A 21345-nucleotide genomic window follows, 5' to 3' on the forward strand; every position below is an offset into this window, starting at 1 on the left:
GAGGTTCTTGCAAAGAGTTTAGCTCATTGCTTCTTTTTACTAATGTAGTCTAATAGACAATCATAAAAAGATTCTGCAACTCATGTACCTCTTCCACTGGCCTTTCTCCCCATTTCTACACATAAACACACCCATGTACACAATCTCCTTACTGTATTCTTGGAAATGTCTTTCTGTAATGAAAGATTTGGGTAAATAAATCTGTCTCTCTGGGTGAAAGTGAAAGAGGAGCATCCACCGTGCATTAATCATGTTCTGTGGTTTGCCTCCCACCTCCCACAGTGCAACTCACAGAGGGTGAACGTGGGTCTAAATGAGAAATCTGGGCTAGCAGGAAGGTCACACATTTTCTGGCCACTTCCTTGTAAATGAAATCCAAGTCATTCATTTGTGATTCTATCTATTTCAGTCGTGCAGAGACAGAATGAAGAAAATGTACTTTTGAACAGTGATATGGGGGAAGCAGAAATTCTTGGGCTTTGCTCCCAGCCTTACTGTCAACTGCTTCTATAGTCTTGGTGCATACCAGAAGGCACTCCAAGGATTAATTAGCTTCTTAAATGCTTTGAATGTGAAAATGTGCTAAATAAACATATGACAGATTGAATTAATGAGAGGAAAAAAAGAGTACTAATCTTGGGGGAAAAGAAATGGGAATATTGATAGAATGATAGATTATTTACATTTACTCATTCTTACTTTGGAACAATAGACAGAAGAATCTCCCTAAGGGGTGTATTGCTTGATCTATTCTGAAATAGGGGGAGAAAGAGGTTAAAGCAGCAAGAGAAGCTAATAGAATACTTTGATCCATAACAAGTGACTAGGAGTGGGAGGCAGACTGAAGAGGAGGATGACTGCATAGTAATGCAATGCAGGACCTTGGAGCTAAAATAACACAGCTGATCTTGGGAGAGAATGAGCATCGTGGAACAAAAACCAGGAAAAGACTGGATCATTAGATGGACTTGTCCCAGAGGAAATAAGTCAGGAGGGCAAGGAGTGTGGCAATATTAATACTATAGGTAGATGGATACTGTAATAGTACACTAATGTCGCCAAACCAAACTACAGGAGCTGCACCATGATACAGTGAAAACTATAGGGAACAACCGCAAATGAGAGAATTTACAGCTGGAAGAAAATAAGGTAGTCATGGAATGTTACTTATCAGGTTGAAAGAAGAGTGCAGAAAGATCAGAAGAGAACCACACAGTGTGGTTCAAAACATCGTTTCAGTCAGGTATTAGACTATAAAGAAAGAAATGGAATCCTAGCACAAGAAAGGAATAAGCACAGAAATGAGGGATGTTAAGGCGAGGGCAGGACCTTACGGGAAGAGACTGTAGAGTAATAAGACCAAGCCTGGGACTTGGACACACACACTATCTAGGAGTAAGAGATCAAAGAAGAATAAAAGTATTATAACGTATCGTTTGCACACTGAACCCAGTATTACAGTCTCTTAAGTATCTTCCATGTGCAGCTTGCTTCCTCAGAAGAAATGTGGACACCTACCCAAATCACTTGATTACCATATCAACTTATCATCTAAGAAAATCCCAATCAGAGTTTGCAACCCCAGGTAAGAGTTTTGAGTGCTGTTCTCCACTATTGTTTCTTCCAGGGTCAGGATTCCACTCAGCAAATTTGCTAGTGCTCTCAGGTGTTCATACCTTTGGGCTATCTGCCTCATGGGTATAGACAAGTGAAGTCCGTAGCCTTAAACTCTTGACAGGAGGTTTTCAAGTTAAAACCTTGTTCTGAGATGTTCTCTACTCAGCATGATTTTACACAAAGCCACACCCTGAAATGCTTACAGAACAACCTCAAAACCCAGACTAGAGAATTACTGGTGACTTAGCTAGTTACCTCTTCTGAAGTGGCCAGATAAAAACCACAAAGCTTCATTATAAAATAAAGCTTCCTTCTAAATATCAAAATCCCTAAGAGGACAACAATTTGCTGTGCCCGGACCAAGATAGTGTATCTGAGATCATAAAGCAGTCCACATGAGGCTCAAGGCACAGATTGTTCCTACTTCACATCTCTGTGTCATTCTTTTAATCCTCTGCCATCTTGTTTTATATCACTCAAGCTAATTAATCCACAAAAGACACAGGGCCCTTGGTTTACAGCAGTGTTATCCCTGTGTGTGTCATCTCAAATGTTCTTAAATTGTTGAATCATAAATAAAGATAGTAGCCCCACCCATAAATTACCCCAAGGGCCATGCTAGATTGGTCCATTTATCTATTCCAACAACTTTTTTTGATTCATTAATTTATTATTATCCTTAGTAGCTTCTTCAGTTTGAAAGTAGTTGGTGCTCACCACAAAAATAAAAGTATGTATACAGGGTCTGCAAAGAGTGGGCCATCTACACTCCTGGGCCTGAACTATTGGTTGCAGATAGATAGATTCTGGGTTACCAGGAGTCATTGCCTTCCATTGTCTACCCACTAGTAAGCCCACCAGACTTCAATGAATAATTACAAATAAATGGTCACACAGATGGTCATGGTTAAACTCAGTGTGTTACAAAATAGTTTAAGAAGATGTGAATCTGAGAGAGGAACTTGTGGGGTAGGGGTTTATTGGGTTGGGAAGGAGATAAGAGAAGATATCAGGGACAGCGTGATCAGAATGTACTGTATACATGTAAGAAATTGTTCAGGAATAAACTTAATTTATAATTTTCTAAAAACTAAATAAACAGTCAAACAACAACCAAAACCAAAAGAATGTAAACAAAACAGAAGCAGACTTGAATAAAGATTTCTTGAGAGAAGCTATTCAAATTGTCCAACAATCATATGCTCAACATAATTACTTATTAGTAAATTCAAATCAAAACTACAAAAATATTTCCTTACTAGTATGGCTACTAATGGTCCAATAACATCTGATCAAAAATCAAAGTGGGAACTGAAAAACTGGCTCAGAGTACACATGAGGCCCCAGGTTCGATTCCTAGCACTAAACACACAGTAAGAATGTGAGAGAGAAACAGCAGGACTGCCAAGGATATGTCAAATAGAGAATCCTGATGTACTGTTGTTGGGTATGAAAATGCTGTAGCCACCATGGAAAACAATATAGAGATTTCTTTAGAAATTAGAAATAGAATTACTGTATGTCTTAGCTGGGGTTTCTATTACTGCAAAGAGACACCATAACCATGCCAACTCTTATAAAAGAAAACATTTAATTGGGGCTGGCTTACAATTTCAGAGGTTTAGTCCATTATCATCATGTTGAGACATGGCAGTATGCAGGCAGACATGGTACTAGAGAAGGAGCTGAAAGGTCTACATCTTGATCCTCAGGCAGCAGAAGGAGACTGTGTACCACACTGGGCATAGCTTGAGCATCTGAGACCTCAAAGCCCACCCCCGCAGTGACACACTTCCTACAACAAAGCCACACCCACTCCAACAAGGCCACACCTCCTAATAGTGCCACTCCCTATGAGCCAAGCATTCAAACACATGAGTCTATGGATGTCATTCCTATTCAAATCACCACACCATATGATAAAACAATATTTCCTTTGGGTATATATCCAACAAAGCATGAAAACAGGGTCTCAAAGACACCTAGGGAGATTCACAAGAGCCAAGAGACAATGGCAGCCTGACTGCCCACTCACAGATGAACAGGTAAAGATAATGTGGTGCATACATGCAGTGGAATGTTATTAAGCTTTAAAAAAGAAATAAATTCCACCACATGCTACAGCATGTATGAACTTTGAGGCTGTTACACTACATGAAATAAGCCAGTAACAAGCAGATAAATACATTTTGACTATACTTACATAAAGTATGTAAATAAAGAAAACATAAAATGCCAGTTATTTGGGGTTGGAGGAATGAGAAAGGAGAAATGTGATGTTTAATAGGCAGGTGCTTTCACTTTTTGGAAACCCATTATATATATTGAAGAAGCAACAGTGGCCTGAAAAAGTACCTTTGAATTGGGTTTCACAGGCTTGATAGATCTAGAATGTTGCCATGGTATAAATGAGCCCACGGTTGTGCCAGTGAAGGATACTGGACCACATTTCAGCAGACATTTAACCAGCACTAGACAACTAACCAGTAACCAAACAGCTAACCAACCACCAGAGAGCTCAGCAGCCAATAAACAGCACATGCAAGGGCTGCAGCAAAGTTTTGCTGTGTGGGCCCCAGATTTGCAACACCAGCTGAATACAGCCCAAACTGTTCACCAAATGTTAATAATTGTTGATTGAAAAACAAAAATCAATCATAACCCACAGCCCTTCCATTTATTGTGAACCCATGGTGATATTACAGTATATATGTGTATAGCATGTAAACATCAAAATTGCTGTGTTGCAGGAATATGTATGGATTTTCTCCTCTAGCTTCATGTGTTCTGTCTTCATGAGAGTGTTATGTAATTCATTTGTACCCTAATCCCAGTTCCTTGTTGTGAGAGCATTAGGTTGTTTTCAGAATTGTGACAACTAAGCATTTTGTTTATGACTGACTGAAAACAGTATAAAATATGAGACTTGGAGATCTTAAAAGCATGAACTGAATATTCTTTCAATGGAGGGTAGGGGATGAATTTCTGTTCACATTCAGTCACTAGGTCCTGCTTTGTTTTTTAATCCAGCCTTGTTTCATTATAAACCATTGAATTAACCACCTTAGTGAGCAAACTAAGAAAGAAATTTATAAGAAATGAGAATAGATATTAGAAGGTAGATTCTTCTTATAGATGAATAACACAGGTAACAATCCAAATAGACAAAAATATCTACTACTGTAGTTCCAATGTCTGCCTAGTCTATAAAATGTAGGGTTTTTTTTTAATGTAGCACATGGTTGAGAAGGAAAATAGATACTCAAAGCATCATATGTTAATAATGCTATATAAGAACCAAGTACCACCAAATTGCATGTGAATAAATGCCTTCAAAATGATGCTAAGGTATATCTATTATTCATCTCTGTCTATTTTCAGTGGCAGCCAGTCTATGAATGGCACATATCAGAAGGCTATTCAGCTGAAATCAATCATTAAAATGGTCTAAATCAACATCCTTTTTATTAAGGAAGGCTGCATCGTAGCTACACAGTTTGGATTTTAAATAAAGGAACTTGTTCATTTCAACCAAGGAGGAAATAGATGTCTGGTCTCTCTTAACTCCTGTGATGTAAGCATGATTTACATATTACACTTGTCCATGGGTGGGGAAAAAGAGCTGTATTTCCCTAAATATACTAGAGTACTTAGCATATGCCCAAATTGATCAGTATAAATTAGGGCATTTGGATAGTGTTCAAGAATTGATGACTCCATGGGTGATGAATATTTGGGGGTATCTACCACAAGTGTAGAGAGTTTAGGTGTCACCGATAATGTACTAATAAAGTTTCCTTTGAGGACTAGCAGAACTTTGAATCAGTGTGTATGTGACCAATAATGAGGCCCCTCGATCAGTCTCCAGGAATCAATCACACAGGGGCTGCAGCAGAAGTAGCTGTTTCTACAGAGTTAAAGAAGCTGGGAAGGAAACTGCGTGGTCAGTCCTTCAACACCGTCTCCCTTCTGTTTCCTGTAGTGCGATCTGGAGAAAAGATCATCGAGTCCAACTAGCAGACTTTCTCTATCAATATTACAGCGGGGGGAGGGAGGTCCCCTGAACCCCAAGGAAACAATCTCTACTGCTGCTCCTAGAACTTCACATACAAAGAAACTGGCTGGAAAGCGTCTTGCAGGGCTCTCACAATGGAAATAAGTCAGTGAGAAATTGAGCAGAGTCAAATTTAAGATGATGCTCTCACTGTGTTCTGGTAAAATAATTTTATCTGTATTGATAATGACCAGTGGGATCAGGAGCCAGCTTTCCTCCACTGCTGCCCTCACCACATCTGCCCTCTGGAAGTACAAACAAGGCACATTAGAGTAGCACTAGGAAGAGTGGTTTGATAGCCAGAAAAATCAGAACGTTTTTTTCATTTGTGGAGCCTTGCATGAGTTTCACAGACAGCACCGATGAGAGGACCATGCTCTTACTCATGTTAGATTCAAGCAAATATGACTTCCTCCTACATTCTACTTTAGTTAAAAAATTTCAAGAGACATGGCTTTAGCATTTATTTCCTCAAATATGGTATTTAACAAGACACAGACTTCTCTTTTTTAATCTTTCCCCCTCTCCCCCGACCTCATATTCTGGACAGAAATGAGTTTGAAAGCTTTCTTGGGATCTAGCCTAGTTAGGGTACATTTAGGCTATTTCAAATCTAGGAAGTGTGGTTTTATCCAATCTCCGCTGCCCACAAAACATGAATTGGATGTTTTCTTTTTAATCAAAGACTTTCTTTTGTCTTTGAATTTCTTACTTGAGAGACTTAGACCTGGACATCCCTAAGATATATTATTTGTAGATTCAAAAAGCAGAAAGGGATTGTGGACAAACAAATCTTTCAAGCACATAAATGAAAGTGAGGGGAAGACAGCACAGTAATTAACACAGATGAAAATAGTTTGCATTCTTCTCTCAAATTCTTGTGGGTGATAAATTGCCTTAGCTGCAAACTTTATTTTCAAGTTGTAAATCTTCATATGACTAACGACTTCCTCGTACCTTGTAATGAAATTAGAGAACAAATATTAAGATGTAGTCTTTATTTATCTGGAAAATTATACCAGAGCAACAGCATGAAATAAGGGCTACAAGTTATTATTTAATGGGTATTTTCCCACTCGAGTACATGCATTATTATAGGTAGACAGAAATGCATGATAAAAATAGTTCTTCAACTCGTATCTTATCGGAGGTGGTTAAAAGATATCTACCTTATGTTGGGAATATTTATTTTCATTTGAATCGTGTTATAATAATTAATGTTCAGTTGACTTGACAAGAAGATGAGAGAGATCTGGAAAACATCTTTAAAAGTGCATTTGCCATACCTAAATATGCTTGCTGTAGAATGCTTTTTGTCAGTGGCTACCTCTGTGATTTCTAATGTCACAAAACACTACAGCCCCTGCTAAATCAAAGGAGTGCAGCAAAGAAATGTGTCTGTTGTCCTTTCTGAGCATCCAGTCTAGGCTGATTTTTGCTTCCAGAGTTTACCTAGAGGGACTTAGCTCGGATCTTAGAACAGCTTTCAAACATGAGCATTTATTCCTGGATAGCACTCACCTTTTTCTTTAAAAAGAATGTGGCTCAGTTCTGAAGCAGAGGTCTTTCCGTCCTCAGAAGCTAGAACTGAGGCAGCTCTTAGCAGAGATATGAGAAACCTGCTTTGATGCTCAGCTCTCATTCCTAAATCTTAAGTCTAATCACACCAGCCAATGCATAATGTGAGTGACGTATTTAGAAAAAAATGATATAAAAATGTAAAAATCACCTGCGGGTGGTGGCACATACCTTTAACCCCAGCACTCGGGAGACAGAGGCAGGCAGATCTCTGAGTTTGCGGCCGGCCTGGACTACAAATCGAGTTCTAGGGCAGCAAGGGCAATCAGAGAAATCCTATCTTGAAAAACAAACAAAAAAAAACTGTAAAAAATTATGAAGCTTATTAATCTTATAAATTAGTCAGCATCTGAATGCTACTTCTCAAGGATGTTATAAGACATATATATCCTCTGAAATCTAGTCTAGTTGTGACCTTGTTCCCAAATGAATTTGATAGTTTTCTTGATGCTCCATTAGGTAAGGTGTCTTAGCTAGTGTTTCTATTGCTAAGACAAACACCATGTTTTGTTTTGCTTTTACACTCTTTTAATATTGCAAAAACAATTTTAGCTTGAGGGCCCTGCAAAACCATTCCAGATTTGACCTTCAGGCAATAATTTGTTTATCTCTGATCTCACCACCTCAAGCAAATAAGATTACCACATTTCACATACAAGTATTTGGATTCCCAGAAAGACAGAATGGGACACAAACTACATACAGGCGACAGTTGTATAGCTCTACAAATAAGCTAAAGTCAAGGACCAGTACACATGATAAAGCCTACAACAGATTTAAATAATGCACTGGCAGCAGGTTATTCTGTTTAGTAAACAATGCTGAGAACTGTGTGTACCTCTGCTCAGAAGGACACTAGATCCTGATCTTTCACTATATATAAAAAAGAACTCAAAATGGATTAAAGGCTTAAATATGAAATGTGAAACTGATATTACTAGAAGAAAACAGGTTAAATTCTCCGAGAAATTGGAATGAGCAAGGATTTCCTGGATAAGACCCTCAAAGACCAGAATAAAAAGCAAAATAAGACTGTGCCAAATTAGAGTTTTGGTACAGCAAAGGAAACAACTGAGAGAAGAACACAACCACAGAATAGGAGGAACTCATTGCTATTTATACATTGTGGCTAAGTTTACAATACCTTCACAGGATTTAGATCATTAATATTTATTTCATCGTCAACGGGGGAGGAGACTATGAGGTCCCATCCTTCCTAAAGGGACTCTTGCCAATGAATAGTTCCTGGTAGGAGGATGTCAATTTCCTCAGCAGGGTAATCACTGATAAGTTTACCTTTGCTCCACTGAATAACTTTTCACTCAATTTGGGCAAGTAACTCTTAATAAACTCCATGGGCTACACATCAAAATAAGACATGACTGTGGGGTGGGCTGTTGTAGAGAAAAAGGGTTCTAGTGGAAGAGATATGGGAATAAAGGAGGGGAATGGTGAGTGACAAGAAGTCACTTAAGGGTTTTTGCCAATGATTAAAGATTAGGGAAATGGAAAGAACTTATTTAAAGTGCACAAACTTTCAGTTTTAAAATAAGCATGTGTCATGGGTAAAATGAATAGCATAGCAGAGTGACTATGGTTAATTATACTGTGTCATGTCCTAAGTACTAAGAGTTGTCTTCAAGTGGTCTCACCATATACATGCACACACACAAAGATAACTGTGGAGTGATGGATATGCAAAGCAACTTGAGATGTGGCAAGCATTTCAATATACAAATATGTTCAATATGTATTACACACACACACACACACACACACACACACACATACACACACACACACACACATTCAAAAAGCATAAAAACATCATGGCTCATTTTTGTGGTGTTTCCTAGATGGTCGGCTGTGAAAAGATGAAGCTGAATAGCTCCTTCCAAGCCACTGGAATATCAGAAACTCATTGAAGTGGATTATGGAGGCAAGCTTCTTACTTTCTTCTCCTTCTTTTGTTTTTTTGAGACAAGTTTTCTTTGCATAGACCTAGCTGTCCTGGAACTCACTCTGTAGACCTGGCTGGCCTCCAACTCAGCCATCTGCCTGCCTTGGCCTCCCAAGTGCTGGGATTAAATTAAAGGGGTGTGCCACCACTGCCCAGCAAGTTTCATATTTTCTACGAGAAGCACATGGCCACAGAAGTAGCTGATGATGTTCTGGGTGAAAAGTGGAAGTGTTTATGGTTTGAGTCAGTTGTGGGAATAGTAAACATTTTTTTTCAAGAAGCAAGGAAGGTGTCTTGACTCATGGTGTAGTGAGCTTGCTATAAAGTAAAAGTAATTCTTATTACAGGCCAACGAGAACTACAGAGAGGAATCCTAAGTCTGTTTGTGGATGCGTTGTGGATGCCAATCTGAGTATTCTCTACTTGGTTATTGGGGAAAAGGCAGGTCTGGGTGGGGGGATGTTCCTAGACTGACAGATACTATGCCTTGGTGATTTGGGCAGACAGCTAGCGTGATCCAAAAGCTTTTCCATCTTTCCAAAAAAGAGGATGTCCACCAATATATTGTAAAAAAAGCCATTAAACAAAGAATGTAAGAAGTTCAGGACCCAAATACCCAAGATCCAGTATCTTGTTACCCCACATGTTCTAGTACAAACACTGAAGAAATAGCGCACTAAGAAAAACAAGGAGGAGGCTGCTAAACTTTTGGCCAAGAGGATGAAGGAAGCCAAAGATAAACATCAGGAACAGATTGCCAAGAGACGTAGGCTGTTCTTGCTGAGAGCTTCTACTTCTGAGTCCAGGCAAAAATAAGTCTTTAAGAGTGACAAATAAATGATTAGACCTTGAAAAAAATTGTTATATATCTTGATTATATACATTTTTTAAAATTTTTCCTTTACCCTCAGTAAAGCTAGAAAAGAAATTAAAAAAAATATGGTAGGGTTTAATTCTGTCTTTTGATACCAATGTTTTTATCTAACTAGAAAACCAAAACAGGAAAAGCTGCATGAATAAAAATATTTTTCACCATGTTTTCAGTGAACAAACAAAATTTTGTTCTTATATTTAAAGAACTTGGCAGAGCATGTCTTTTTAGGAACCAACGCTGTTCCTTGTTATAAAGATCACATGCCACAGTGTGCAAAAAGCAAACCTTGCTGTGTATATTGAGTTTATAGGAAAGCTCAGGTGGGGCCCTTGAGAAATCCACCATTTGCTTCCCCAAATACATGTAATTTGGGTTTTGCAAAAATTTGTGATGCTTACATGATTATGTTCGGCCAGATTTGTGGTAGGTCTGCAAAGGGCTCAGGTTTTTGGTGCTGCTACTAAGTAGATAATTTCTTTTAAAACAGAACTCCTGGTCAATACATTTCTGTTCCAATAGTTGCTAAGGGTTCATTTCAGACTTTCACTATGTAGAATTCTGTCCAAGGGTTTCCAGAGAGGGAATGGCTGGCATGTTTGCTTCTGTGTTTCTGGTTTTTGCAGAGTTAGATGATTTCCATGGCAAACATGTAATTCACTCAGCGGGTAACATCATTTCACTTTCTCCAAGAAGGTCCTCATTATACGATCTGAAAGGAGTGGATGCATATTTTATCAGTGTTTTTCATCAATTTTCATAAGCATGCCTTTTCAATCACAGGGTTTCCAGAAGGGTCAAGTATTGTCAAACACATTTTCCTAAAATTCTATTCACCAATATCCCTTTAAATAGATGTTCTTGTTTTAATTTCAGAAATCTTGAAGTGTAGACATCATTCACTCTATCAGTATGCACTGAGCAGCAGCTGTATGCAAGTCCTGGGGTGAGGAGTAAAACAGCCATGTTTTTTCTCAAAAGCTCGTAGTCCAGTAAGAAGATTTCTTTTTAACCCATCAGTCCCAGGTTGAGATATATGATACCAAAATTTCAGTAAATCAGGAATAGTAGATGAATGGCAAATGCATGGAAATTAATGTGAGATAAATTAAAGGATAGAAATGACCAACCTACCACTTTCCATATGGGGCTGTAAAGTGGATAAGAAAAAGAGAAAAGAGAAGGGCCACTGTCTTTGTTTAATACACGTACTTATTCTCTTTTTTAGGGTTTTGTTTTGTTTTTGTTTTTTTTTCTCACTGTGACTAAGTACCTGGTAAAATTAACACAAAGGAAGATTTATTTGGGCCATGACTTCAGAGGTTTCAGTTCATCATCCCCTTACTTCAAAGCCTGTGGTGAGGCAGATAGCATGATGGAAGGCCATCACAGAGGAAAGCTGCTTACCTGTCAACCAGGAAGCAGAAAGAGACAGAGATGGGGCACAGAAACAAGATATATCCTTCAAAGCCATCTCCACAGTGACCTAATTCCACCAACTAAACCCCACCCCCTAATAGTTCTCTCAGCTATGACCTCATCAATGGGGTATGTTTTAACAACCAATCACTCTCAGTAGTGCCAAGAGCTGGGGACCAACACTTAAATACTTGAGCCTCTGGATACATGGAAAGACTCTCAATGATTATCATTTTTTTTAAAGTCCGTGCTACTGTCTGAATTGGAAATGTCCTCTGTGGACTTGTGTTTTGAATACTTATTTCCTAGCTGGTGGCACTATTTTCTAAGGATGTGGAACCTGTAGGAAATGAGATCTAGCTGGTAGATATGAATCACTAGAAGTAGACTTTTGGAGGTATTATCCAGGTTCTTGATTTCATCCTTGTTCTCTACTTCCTGGTGTTTTGTGACACAAATAGCCTTTACCTCACATTCTATGTATGAACTCCTCAAGATGCCTTCTCTGCCATGTTGGACTGTAACCCTCTGAAACTGTGAGCTAAAATCAGTTTCCCTTCCCTTAAATTGAAGTAGCATTTCAGACACAGTGAGGAAAAAATAACTAAAAATAACTAAATCTCCAAATCAATGGCCTACCATAAATCTATAAGCTTTTGTGACAGTGAATATGTATAGTTTCTGAGAAACTGAGACCAGTGGTATGCATGTGACATGTCATGTATGTACCCACACATATATAAAGACAGGCACACAGATTATATAAAATGTAATATAAATGTTTTAAAACCACAGAGAATAGAACTAGCAAGATTTGGCACTTGATTAAATGAAAAGACAAAAATAGAGAATTTGAAGCTAAGGTTCCACTTGTAAACCTAGTTGAATAGGAAAGTCAATTTTCCTTTATGTAAATCTTGAAATGTCAAACATTTTATTATCAAAGCAGTAAAGTTCTCTGGCTTCAGTCCCTGGTGCTAAAGAAACAAGAACAAAGAAACAGAACCCATAGCATACTAGCACCCTAACACACACACACACACACACACACACACACACACACACACACACACACACACACACCTAGACTGAGACTTTAGCTTTTAATGCTTTCTTATATGAATATGAAGCTGGCCAACATATTCAACAGCAGAGAAGACAGTACATCACTCTCTCTAAAAGTTTACATAAAACTTTGTATATGAGCTGCAGAGTCAGCACAGTAGACCTGTATTTGATTCCAAGTACCCAAAGTGGGGTATATTAGTGCATATTTGTAGATGCATACAGATTAAGTGTCCACAGTTTCTGATGGGCCTGATTATAAAAAACTTATCCAATTTCCTGGGCCCTCTACACTGATACAAAGAGAGTTACTAAGATATGCTTTCTGAAAGCTTGGACACCAGTTAAGTAAGCCTCTTAATGAGTTGTTACAATGCCTGAAGACTAGAATATCAAGGAAATGCGGTATTGAGTTAATATAGCAGGGTCAGAAAGGATTCTGGAACATGAAAAGACTCCCATGGGCATAGATCACAAATGAAGGTGGCCTTACCTGTCTGATAACACTGGATATTTAGATATGTGTTGAAGCTACAGGAACTTGGAAGAGAAAAATCTAACAAGGGAAGATGTGTTCATTATACACAGAGTCTTCATTTACTCATTCAATGTGGATGTTCTATTACATACAAGATACTATTCTAGGCAATGTTCTATTACATAAATAGTCTCCACTTTTGTAAAACTTAGTCTAATGGAGACCACAGATATTATCTTTATGATCACAAAGATAACTTTATATCAAGAAACTACTAAAAACAAAAGACCAAGGAAATGACATACCCAAATGCCCAGTGCTGGAAATTAGCAAAATCCTGTATTTGTACCCTAAATCATGGCCACAATGATTAGAAATCAAAATCCATAAAGTGACTAATGTGGGAATTATACGGTGACATCCGAGATTCAAGAAAGATGCTGGACAAGCCATGACAAGGAGTTTTGCTTTTGAAAACCAAAGGAAACTTTTCAAATGTTAGCCCAGGCTTCCAATGGTAAATTGACACAATCATACCTACACTGAGAAAACATGATCATTCACAGAGTGTGAATATAGATTTACCATACCTTATCCAAAATGCATGAGCTTAGAAGTGGTTTTGAACTTCTTTTTTGGAGGAGTAGGGGGTGGGATTTGGAAATATGTGCATGACATCATATGTTGTAGAATGAATTCATATATTTTTTATTTTATTTTTATATTTATTTTCATTTATTCTTTTCTCATACATCCTGACTGTAGTTCCCCCTTCCTCCACTCCTACCAGTTCCAACCCCCCAGATCCACTGTTCCTCTATTTTCCTTCAGAAAAGAGCACGTCTCCCAGTGACAGCAATAGGACAGCATAACAAGCTGCAATTAGCTGGCTGAGGTAACCCAGTAGGAGGAAGAGGGTCCCAACATAGGCAAAAGAATCAGAGACAGCCCCACTTCCACTGTCAGGAGTCTCACAACAACACTAAGCTAAACAACCATAACATATATGGAGAGGACCTAGCATAGACCCATGCAGGCTTTTTGATTACTGCCTCAGACTCTGTGAGCCCCTATGAGCTCTGCTTAGTTGACTTTGTGGGCTGTGCTCGCCTCATGTTCCCAACTCCTTTGGCTTCTACAAGTCTTCCTTCCCATTTTCTAAGGGGTTCCCCAAGTTTTGGCTAATGTTTGGTTGTGAGTCTCTGAATCTGTTCCCGTCAGCTGCTGGAGGAAGCCTCTCTGATGATGATTGGGCTAGACACCTAACTCAGAATATCATCAGGAATCATTTCATTGACTTTGTTTTTTGTAGTTGTGTTTGGTTTTACCTTGGGTATCTGGTCTATTCTGCTTCCGGTTCCTGGCCATCCAGGCAGTGTCAGGCATGGGCTTCAAGTTAGACCAATCACTGGTTGGCCACTTTCACAAGTTCTGAGCCACCATTGCCTAAGCATATCTTGCAGGCAGGGCAGATTGTAGGTTCAGTGTTCTGTGGTTGTGTTGGTTACCCAGTCCCATCATTGTCACAGATTCCATGAAGTTTCCATAGCACTAGATTTCCACATCACCTCCCAAATGCCCCCCAATTTTCTATCACATACTCTCTCCTTCCATTCCTTCCTTCCCTACCTGATCTCTCCTGTACCCAACCCCACCCACCGCCAGTCCACCCACAAGAATGTGTTCTATTTCCCCTTCCCATTGAGATCTATGTGCTCCGCACCAAGCCCTCCTTGTTACTTAGCCTCTCTGGGTCTGTAGATTGTAGAGTGATTATCCTTTACTTAGAAGTCAATATCCACTTATAAGTGAGTACATACCATGTTTGTCTTTCTGGGTTTGGGTTACCTCACTCAGGATGATTTTTTTTTCTAGTCCCATCCATTTGCCTACAAATTTCATGATGTCATTGTTTTTAACAGCTAAGTAATACTCCGTGGTATAAATGTACCACATTTTCTTTATTCGTTATTCAGTTGAGTGACATCTAGGTTGTTTTCAGTTTCTAGCTATTATGAATAAAGCCACTATGAACACAGTTAAGCAAGTGCTCTTTTGGTAGGATGGATCATCTTTTGGTTATATCCCCAAGAGTGCTGTAGCTGGGTCTTCTGATTCCCAATTTCCTGAGGAACTGCTGCTATACTGATTTCCACAGTGGCTGTAAAAGTTTGAACTCACACAAGCAATGGAGGCATGTTCCCCTTGTTCCACATCTTCACCACCATGAGCTGTCACTTGTGTTTTACTTGTCTTAGCCATTTTGATAGGTATAATATGAAATCTCAAAGTACATTTTATTTGCATTTTCCTGATGTCTAAGAATGGTGAACATTCCTTTAAGTGCTTCTCAGTCATTTGAGATTCCTCTATTGAGAGTTCTCTGTTTAGATTTGTATCATATTTTTTAAGTGGATTATTAGGCTTGTTGATGTCTAGTTTCCTGTGTTTTTAAAAAATACATTTTGGATATTAGCCCTCTATCAGTTGTGGAATTTGTGAAAATCTTTTCCTATTCTGTAGGCTGCCGTTCAATCCTATTGACTGTGTCCTTTGCCTTACAGAAACATTTTAGTTTTACAAGGTTCCATTGGCACTAAGATCAACAACAGTGCCTATGCTATTGGTACATAGGAAGTTGTCTCCTGTGCCAATGTGTACAAGGCTATTCCCTACTTTCTCTTCTATCAGATTCAGTGTATCTGGTTATATGTTGAGGTCTTTGATCCACTTGTACTTGAGTTTTGTGTAGGGTGATAAATATGGATCTATTTGCATTCTTCTACATGCAAACATCCAGTTAAACCACCACCATTTGTTGAAGATGCTTTCTTTTTTCCATTCTTTATTTCTGGATGAAGCCATATTTAAACACAATACTCATTTATGTTCTATATATGCCTCATACACACAGTTTAAAGACAGTTGTGCTTTAAAATACATTTATTTATTTTTTTATTTCTTATGTACATGGGTGTTTTGCCTGAAAGTATATCTGTTCAACACATACATACCTGCTGCTCACAGAGGCCAGAAGAGGGTGTTGAGTTCCTTGAAACAGAGTTAAAGATGGTTGTTAGCTACCATATGTGTTCTGAAAATTGAACCCTGGTCCTCTGAAAGATCAGTAAGTGCTCTTAACCACTAAGCCATCTTTCTAATCCAATTGCAATGTTTTTAAGGTACAAGCATTTTGACTATCACCTACAATATGAAATCAATCAGCATTTTTTGACCTTGGGCGGCATATTTCTTTCTTAGCATTCTGGAGCATTTCAGGTTTTGGATTAGGATCAACTTTTATAAGATCTGAGTAAGTGCATGTGAAACAAGTCAGGTGGCTTTGGTAGTTGAGGCAAATTGATGGCTTTACATTAGAGTGATGTGATGAGGAATCTTATTCTGCAGAGTCTCTGTGTACTGAACAAGTTTGAAGCAATCCACTGAGATTGAAAATTTGAGCCTCACTGCACACATTTCCTGGTCATTCAGCTGTTCAGACAATGGCTGAAGCTGTGGTACATTCTGAAGGCCACATTGTAAATGGCCTTATTCTCAGGTTGTGTTTAGAGAGTACTAGCCACTGAACACTTCTATATTATCTATCTCTAACTCTATATCTGTATCTACATGAATATATTAATACCTGTATCTATCTCTATAGAGATAGAGATCTATATAGAGATATACAGAGATCTCTATATAGATATAGATATTGATGTACCTATATAAATGTAGATGTAGATATAGCTATGTTTAGTCAAGTATGATCTTAGCTTCAGTTAATCAGCACAAAATATTGACTTAACAATTTGGAAAAAACATAATCATACTACAAAACATCCTCCAGTGTACCAAGAAATAAATATCATCTCAATATGGACCAGCAACCCAATGACTACATTCCAAATATTGAAGAGTTGCTATTGAACCTAGCACTTAGCAAAACTGCCAAGGGCAAAGCACTATATGAGTATGCTAAGGAGTCAGAGTTTTACAGGGTAATTTCAAAGTATTGGAATGGGAAAGTTGTAGTGGGTAGCCATTCCAGCTTGGTTCTGGAAGTTCCAACCCCCATTGAGACTCTGGCAACTGTCATGCCTACGAGGCGGGGCGAGGGGAGGCGCCGGGGGACCCTAGAGCTGGATGGGTCAGCGCTCTTGCTGGGCGCTCTCTCGGTGCCGGGACGCTGACCGGTGCAGATTGACTGTGCAGAGCTCCGGAGAACACCGCTGGACTGCGTTACACCTTCCCCAGACCCTGCGACCTACCCATTACTTAATTCGTGAGTTATGCCATTAAATAAATATCCTTTTAACTACGTGGAGTGGCCAAAATAATTTCTCCAATATCTGGCGCCCCACGTTGGGCGCCGTGCTGTGGATATCACTCTATATAAATAAAACACTGATGGCCAGTGACCAGGCAGGAAGTATAGGCGGGACAAAGAGAGAGGAGAATTGGGGAAACAGGAAGAAGGAGGAGAGACACTGCAGCCACCGCCAGGAGAGGCAACCTGTAAAGACGCAGGTAAGCCACCAGCCACGTGGCAAGGTATAGATTTATAAAAATGGGTTAATTTAAGATAAAAGAACAGTTAGCAGGAAGCCTGCCATGGCCATACAGTTTATAAGTGATATAAGCGTCTGAGTGATTATTTTATAAGTGGATTGTGGGACTGCGGGGCTTGGGGAACCTGGAGAGAAGCCCTCCAACAACAGAAAGTGGGGAAAGTCAATTGTCTTATGTATTAATAAAGGAAGCTTAATGAGTCCTTCTTTTAAATCAAAGAGTAGTATGTCTGCTGATTTCTTTCATGGTTTGTTTTCTTCAGTGGTGTTTTTTCTCCTCATGTTTTCAGATTTGTATAAGACAGTCATTGATACAGAAGAGCCTTCAAACATTATGGTGGCTGAATAAGAATCCAAATGTGTCAGCTTACAAGGGCTTTACTGTCCAGAGCTGGGGATAGAGTTCAGCATGGAAGGGTGCTCTACCACTGAGTATGTAGCAGTTTATCTCATGAGTCTTAGTGGGCAACCATAGTCCCAGTGGTCTGGTCACCTCCCTCTGCCCATATTCTAACATCCCTAGTATATTGCATCAGCTCCCTGATGATCTGCAGCTTACCTTCTAGACCAGCATCTGGCTGCTTGTCTTCCCATTCCTATCCTTGCTCAAGTCTTGCCAGCCTTCTGGTCAGCATCTTTCATCTTCACCAGTGCCCATGTCTGGATTTAAAGCAAGTTTCTCACCATAGCCAGTGGTCCTTCATGATACATCGTTGGGAATTCTTGGAAAAATACCCTGGATATGTGATCATTAATCAGTGTCAGCATCAATTAAGGGAGGGAACTTCTTACAAATGGAGGCTAGTTGGGCTGGTTTGTGTGAAATTCTCTGGGGGTGGGTCCTAGAAATATGTAATTAATTATTGAAGGATCCCTGAATGTTTTTTGGTGACAGTAGATCTATTTCTTGGGATCCCTGGAAACTATTTACCTTTGTGCTACTAGAGTTTTCAGATTCTCAGCAAAGGAGTGACAGGCCAGCACATTATCCACTTATGTTCCTCACAGGAAAGAATTTACTATTTCCTGGAGCATGGCATTGAATTGAAGTAATACTACCATCCCATTGTTGTGGGGCGGGTTTATAACTTTCCACCACAATGAAAACTACAATCTGGTGACCAATTAGTACATGTTAGACACCAAGAACAGCTTTTCACTATTTTAAAATTTAATCCTGACACTCTAATGAACATTTACATTAAGAACAGGAGAAAAGCAACAAAGAAGTTTAGCCACTTGTGTTGACAGAAGTTTCTGTCCCACAGCAGTTCCCAAATAAGCACAATGAAGCTTAATATTAATTATAAATGCTCAGCCAATAGCTCAAGCTTGTTACTAGCTAACTCTTAATTTATGTTAACCCATATTTATTATCTATGCTTTGCCACGTAGCTTGGTACCTTTTCTCAGTACAGCATGCCCACCTTGCTTCTCTCTGTATTTGCTCATGATTCCTCTGACTCCACCCTTCTTCTTTCCATAATTCTCAGTTTGGCTCTCTTGCCAAACTTTATCCTATTCAGCTATTAGCCAGTCAGCTTCTTTATTAAGCCAATCACAGTGATGTGTATCCACATAGTGTAATGGAATATTCCACATTTCCCTCTTTTTGTTTAATTAAAAAAGGTTTTAACTTTAACATAGTAAAAGTATATATAACAAAAACAGCTATTAAGTAAGAATTACAGTTACAATATCTAGTCCATTTGTATTTGGCAAAATTAGAGAAAATATTTTATTATCTATTTTACCTTTGTGAGTCTAAAGTGTTCTACATAATTTACCTTTTATCATAACTAAGGAAAACTTTAAGTCTAATTATTTAGTCTTTAACTCCAACAAAGTGCAGAGAAGGGTGAAATATTATCTAATGACATGGACATCTGGTTACCTGGACAGTCACCCAAAGTTATTCTGTAATGTTGGGGCCTCTAACTCTGACCTACAGGCCTAGTATATCTGACAGACTTTTCTGAGAAGCAGGAAATTTTGAAGAACTGTCCTACCTTGTCTTGACAAACTCTAACAGTCGCTTTCTTTTGCATCCTGCTGGTCAAGTTTGGACAGTATACTGTCAGTAATTGAGGCAAGGGCAGTTTTTTTTTTGTTTGTTTGTTTTTGCTTAAATGGCTAGCTTCTGCCATAAAGAAAGCAAACTCCACATGGAGTTTCTTTGATGCCCATCATCTTTTCTGAAGTAGATTTGTGCTGTCAGGAACAGATGTATCTTGCTGTCATGAAAAGCCTTAGGTTATTAAACATATTAAATGCCATATTCTGTAGGCTTTTTAAGTGTTTGAAGACCATCTACCTAATATATGTGTATGACCTTGAAAACATACCTAAAATGACTATAAGCTTGACTATTATAGATGCCTATTAACCTGTATTTCTAATTATACATTACATTTTTAAATGAACTGCATAAATACAATACCCCAAACAAGAGTAGAAACATATACACAGTATAACAAAAATTACTTTATATTTTTATCAATAAACCATAATCCTTACCAGTGCAAAATATTTAAGATTAAGAGTTGATTTTGGATTAAAGTAGATTCAATAATCTACTCTTTTATCTCATCATTTCTATATTATATCCCCCTTTTTCCTTTAGAAAGAAATCTTTGAATTTAACTCCTTTGTTTAGCATTTTTTTAAACCATGACCAATAACAACTTGTAACCAAGCCCCCTTAAATGATAATAAACATCTCCATGACTCATCTGTTTTGAATGTGGGCATGGTTCTCTAGACTACTTCCTGTTGTTTGTAGGGAATCTTTTGTGGACCCTGAGAAAATTAGGATAATTGTTAAGTCTTGGCTAAAGTACAATGTAAGGCTGGATCATCTCAGTCAGCAGCTTTGAAGCTGTTCTGAATGCTGGATCACCTGGGCCATCCATTTTTATTGGTGTCTGGTCCCCTTGTTCTGAAAATACATAAACTTTTAAAGGTAGCACACATACCTGTATTAATAAAAGTATAGACTATGCATTGTACACAAGTCAGCCAAAGATGATTTTTTGTTTTATGTTTGAGCAGGTAAAATATACATCACATGTATATGATATGTGTGTTGTAGTTCTTTTAAGTTTGTTTCTTTAGGTTTTTAGCTAGAATTTTCAGGGGTCTTCCTCAATCAAACCTGATCATCTTTAACTTTGAACAAGTCCACAGCCTTTTACTTGCTGTGGAAATAAAAGCATAACCTCTTCCTCAAAGTAACATATATTTTGACTTCCAATTTGAAGTCAAGACATTTTTTAAATATATAGGTTGGTTTAATCCAGAAGCTTTTATAATCAGATGTTTCTTAGCAGCTATCACTCTTTCTTCAGCAGTCAAACAATTCAAAGGCAATACAATAACATACTGTGTATTTTCCATCTTCACATGGCTTTTGTTTTATATTACTTTACTCCCTTTTTAATGACTTTACTATTATTTTAAAACTATATTTTGTAAATCCATGACTGTATACACTCTTCCTCTTCTCTCTCCCAAGCCTATGTATATTCTTAAGCACAGGTAAGCTGTTTAGAGGGTTTTTCAGTCTGGATCTGTTTTTATTGAGCATCTGTATTTTTTTTTTTTGATCACATGAGATGATTCTTAAACATGTATGTCATCCATCACTGGTGTAGCTTAGCTTTGTGTATTGTGTTAGTGCATGGTGGCTTGCTCTTTCTGCAGGCAGCAGCTGAGAGATGTGTCTCTATACCT

At 38.4% G+C, this 21345-nt stretch overlaps 1 long non-coding RNA gene across 1 annotated transcript; it reads right to left on the reverse strand.

The window, feature by feature from the left end:
- Window positions 1–5978: 5978 nt before the first annotated feature.
- LOC143270870 (uncharacterized) lies at window positions 5979–11572 on the reverse strand. Its single transcript, XR_013048076.1, has 3 exons — window positions 11488–11572; window positions 10482–10792; window positions 5979–6628 (listed from the first exon to the last, which is right to left on the reverse strand). It is a non-coding gene; the product is annotated as an uncharacterized LOC143270870 (long non-coding RNA).
- Between the last annotated feature and the right edge of the window lie 9773 nt (window positions 11573–21345).

Source organism: Peromyscus maniculatus, chromosome X, assembly GCF_049852395.1.
Source record: "Peromyscus maniculatus bairdii isolate BWxNUB_F1_BW_parent chromosome X, HU_Pman_BW_mat_3.1, whole genome shotgun sequence".
Taxonomy (NCBI): Eukaryota; Metazoa; Chordata; class Mammalia; order Rodentia; family Cricetidae; genus Peromyscus; species Peromyscus maniculatus.